This window comes from Brienomyrus brachyistius, chromosome 1 (genome assembly GCF_023856365.1).
Source record: "Brienomyrus brachyistius isolate T26 chromosome 1, BBRACH_0.4, whole genome shotgun sequence".
Taxonomy (NCBI): Eukaryota; Metazoa; Chordata; class Actinopteri; order Osteoglossiformes; family Mormyridae; genus Brienomyrus; species Brienomyrus brachyistius.
In genome coordinates, this window is record NC_064533.1 from 26,086,142 (window position 1) to 26,090,295 (window position 4,154).

Sequence of the window (4,154 nt, forward strand, 5' to 3'; positions counted from 1 at the left end):
ACAGTGACGTTTTATCACCTTTTATTAACTAGAGGTCATAAGTATTTTATCCCTGATGAATTTGTCTTTAAGAAAAATAAACTTTTTCTTACAGAATGTATGTTTATGCTTCAATTAACGTGCCTCCAGCAGAGTTCAGCCTACAAAGACTCAGCAGTGTTATGTCAGCTAGATTACTTAGGCGCATGTGACAGGATGCACCCCCCCAACACTGAGTACAGTTTGTATTCTTCCGAGCCACCAGTCCGGATGCACTTGCATTGTGCTTCACAAAGTACTCACTGGTAGCAGATTGCCTACGCTCCTGCAGTTAGTGATTGGTGGACTGTGTTTGGGAACGTAAATAAACAGGTAATTATATTTCATTTGTACCCATATTTTGCTGCTCTTTGTTTTTTCCCCTAATTTTTGACGTCTGTTTATTATTAGATTTGTTTGGTTACTTATGGTTAAGGTTAGGGCTGGGTATGGGTTAGGGTTAGGGTTAGGGTTAGGGTTAATCCTCAAGGCAGGAAACCAGCACAGCAGAGTAAAAGATAAAAGACTTATACATATACAGTACATTACTGATTCATTCTCATTAAAGGCCCTAAAGGAATCATCACAAACTATGTTTATTTCACACACCATTGTCTTAGCATCTTTGAACACAGAGCTACACACAGAATCATACAGTACAGTTGCAGAAAGAAAACTCAGGCCTATAAAGTACCAATTAATTTCAAAATCAAGGCCAGGTATCAGTTTAGATAATCAAATATCATACAATATAAATTAACAACAATTTGAAAGCTGTTAACAAATTAGCAACAGAGAGAAAAAAAATGTCCATAGTTAGAAACATAGAAAAATAATAAAGGAAAATTCTGCTGTTTTTTTCATTGAGACAATGTTTACTCAAAGTGCACAGCTACTGTATCCTGCTTATTCTGACTCCAGTTATGCACCAGTCACATACTGGGTCAGAGGAAGCATTCAAAACATTAAACTTAACTTTACTGAATATCAGGCCAATCACTATTAATTGATGATTTTATTAACAAGAAAAACCTTGATTTTATGTTTTTAACTGAAACATGGTTACATGTTTAAAAATGTTTACCAGTGCAAGCAGTTGTTATATGCAAAGTTTAGCTCTTTTGAATATCTTGCTCTTCAGCTGAGATCCTCCTGTGAGACACAATATTAGGAATCATATACAGGCCTCCAAAGTACAGTATAATGCAAATTATTTTGATGACTTCTTTAAACTACTGTCTGCAGGATGTATTGATTTTACCTGTGTTGTCATTGTGGGTGATTTTAAAATCCATAATGATAATCCCAAAGATGCCAGCGGTAAAGAACTGTTTAGCATCCTGGATAACTTTGGACATTATCGGCACGTAGCAGATCTAGTTACTTCCAAAGGTGGAAGTGACTGATGTTTCCTTTAAAATGAAATCAGCAGAGCTGAAACAGATATATAATCCAGAAAATGCTATATAAACAAAAAACACATGTGCAGTATGTACCCAGTCTGCTATACCCACACCTGCTATACCTTCAGCCCTTGTGAATAATATTGCAGACAGTTTCACTTCCACGGTTATGAACATTACTGATGCCATTGCCCCCATGAAGATGAAAGTTGTCTCTGGTAAGAAAAAGCACCACGGAGAAATGCCACAGCTGGGCCTTTTACATTTGGCTTGTTCCTCCCATTCCTGCCCAGTCCCCATGAACCCTATAAATCAGTACCTCATCTCTAATTAATGTGTGTGTTGTTCCTTTGTCTCGTGGTTCTCTTCACGTCACATTTTAACAGCATTAGCAGCTGAATAATAACAAAAACAGCAATCTGTAATCTCAAATATGAGGAATCCAGTTAAATCTAAAATATCCTTCCAATAACTGACATGGAACCATCATTTCTGTTTTACTGCCCTGTTCTCTGATACACCTACGCATGTCCAGTTCCCTTCACTAAGGTGTTTTTACACTTTATAATACCATAAAACCCTCCAGCAGACTTACTACCTCACCATCATGACACGAATTGGAAATTCAGGCCGATCAAAATACAGGATCTTTTTTGTCTAATATTCTGCTAAAGCATCGGGGGGGTAAAACAGAATGGGGGTGGGGGGGTACAGAAAAAAGCCACAAAATGGATGTGCGGTTATGAGAATGGAACATTTTTTTCCCCTAGCACAACATTATTGATAATATCCCCCAGGGGCCAATCAGAATGCTGGAAAAATGAATGTGGTGACAGGATGGAAAGGTCCCACCCTGCATGGTCACTGATCCCAGCAGAGACCTAGCCAATAACTGCCAGCACTTCATGGATTTTCAGTCTCCTTCTATTCAAGCTGCATGAATACTGTACAACCCGCACTGACCCATAGCTCATATGGGAAAAGTGGGGCTGCAGCCTGAAACTAGTAAGGATGCTAAAAATGTACTTTGAAATCCAAAGTTAAATATATAGTACGGTGCATGGGTTTTAGCTATTTAAAAAAAAAAAAGATCTTCCTGTTGGTGTAAAGCTAAGATATTACGTAGACAGAGTGTATCAGCGTAGCCATTTCAAAACCTTTGGCTAAAGTCACCCCAGTGTTTGCAGCACCATTCCAATACATGCATGTATTTTTTGACTAAATAACTGGCAAACCGTGTTTGGATAATCAACACCTCATTGGATTATTTAACCAATTAAGTTATCTAATTAGGTGAGCTGGTGCTGAAATTTTACTGCCCAGATAAGTAGATTCAGACATTTCCTTTGGCTGCCTAAGACTTTGGCACAGTACTGTGTGCAAAGGCCATTAACAGTGTCATCGCACAGATGCCAGCTGTCAAATTCGAAGTGCTGAAATAAGGCAGGAACAGCATAGTAGACTCATACCTCTGGAAGATGTGGATTCGAGTTTTTGCCATGGCTGTATGTGTGTGGAGTTTGCATGCTCTCCACGTGTCATCATGGGGTTTCCTCTGACTTCTCTGGTTTTCCCACCATAGGTTAAATGGACTTGCCAAATTGGGAGATTATTCCCTGCCTTTCAGCCGTTTTTCCCAGAGTGGGATCCAGACACTCGCAACGCTGGGTAGAACAAAGTGGTATAGAAACAGAATGAAAGAAAGGAGTTTAAAACAGGTATGTGTATAGACATAATACTAAATTGAGGAGGCATTGTTAAAATTTGGTCACATGATACTAAGGGGTGGTACAGTTGCCTCACACCCCCAGGGTTGTGTGTCCTACACGTATTTACATGGATTTCCTCCTGCAGTCCAAAAACATGCAGTTTGGTAAACAGGTACACGCTAAACTGCCTATTGTCTGTGGATGCGCACTGCAATGCAGTGGCATCCCATCGAACCTGTCCCATATCTTTTGCTTCCCATTTACTCCAGACTTCCCCTGGTCCTTTTGCTGAGTAAGCGGCAGGTCGTTTGATGAACAGACGGAAAGATCTACTTGACTATCCACAATACAATATGCCATTGTAACACAGTTATTTACTCGTTAATATTGTCTAAAGCAAACCTGAGCAATTTGTTTTGTCTAAAGCAAACCTTCAATCGGTGGAATAAACATGTTTTTTGTCACCTTTCCTTGACTATTTATCTATTCAGAAGAAATAATGCCATGTAGGTCAATTTTCCTGGGGCCCCGTAAATCCAGGATTTCTTCAGGATTTCTTTCTGTACCAGTCCGCTCCATTAATCTGCACGCGATCGCTAGGACACGTCAAGCCCACTGCGACCACGATACAAGCAGATAAACGGGAAGGCTATCGGCTCGGGGGCAGGGAGGAAACATCCATCACTGGACCTCCTGTTTTGTAGGATCCTGTACCGTAGTTTGGTAGAACACAAAGGGTGACAAGACTGAGGACTTACCCACGTTCACGGAAGAGGTGTGTAAACCTGCTCTGAAGCCAGGCAGAGGGTTGGCTCTCAGTAATCTCTGTCTGTGCATCTCAACAGGTGTCCTGTGATAGCTATGAACCACAACAAAGTAGATTCATGATGTTTATGTCTTTTATATCTTTGGACAAAAAGCCATTTTTCATCCAGCATACAGTATTTAAATAGATCCAGCACATGGGATTCAGGAAGCATATCCAGGACAGGGAGAGAAATAAAACGTAGTAAAAACTGTGTCT

At 40.1% G+C, this 4,154-nt stretch overlaps 1 long non-coding RNA gene across 1 annotated transcript; it reads left to right on the forward strand.

The window, feature by feature from the left end:
* The first annotated feature begins 257 nt into the window (after nucleotides 1–257).
* On the forward strand, nucleotides 258–3,551 carry LOC125705867 (uncharacterized). The gene is made up of 3 exons (XR_007381722.1): nucleotides 258–351; nucleotides 3,004–3,139; nucleotides 3,400–3,551. It is a non-coding gene; the product is annotated as an uncharacterized LOC125705867 (long non-coding RNA).
* The last annotated feature ends 603 nt before the right edge of the window (nucleotides 3,552–4,154 follow it).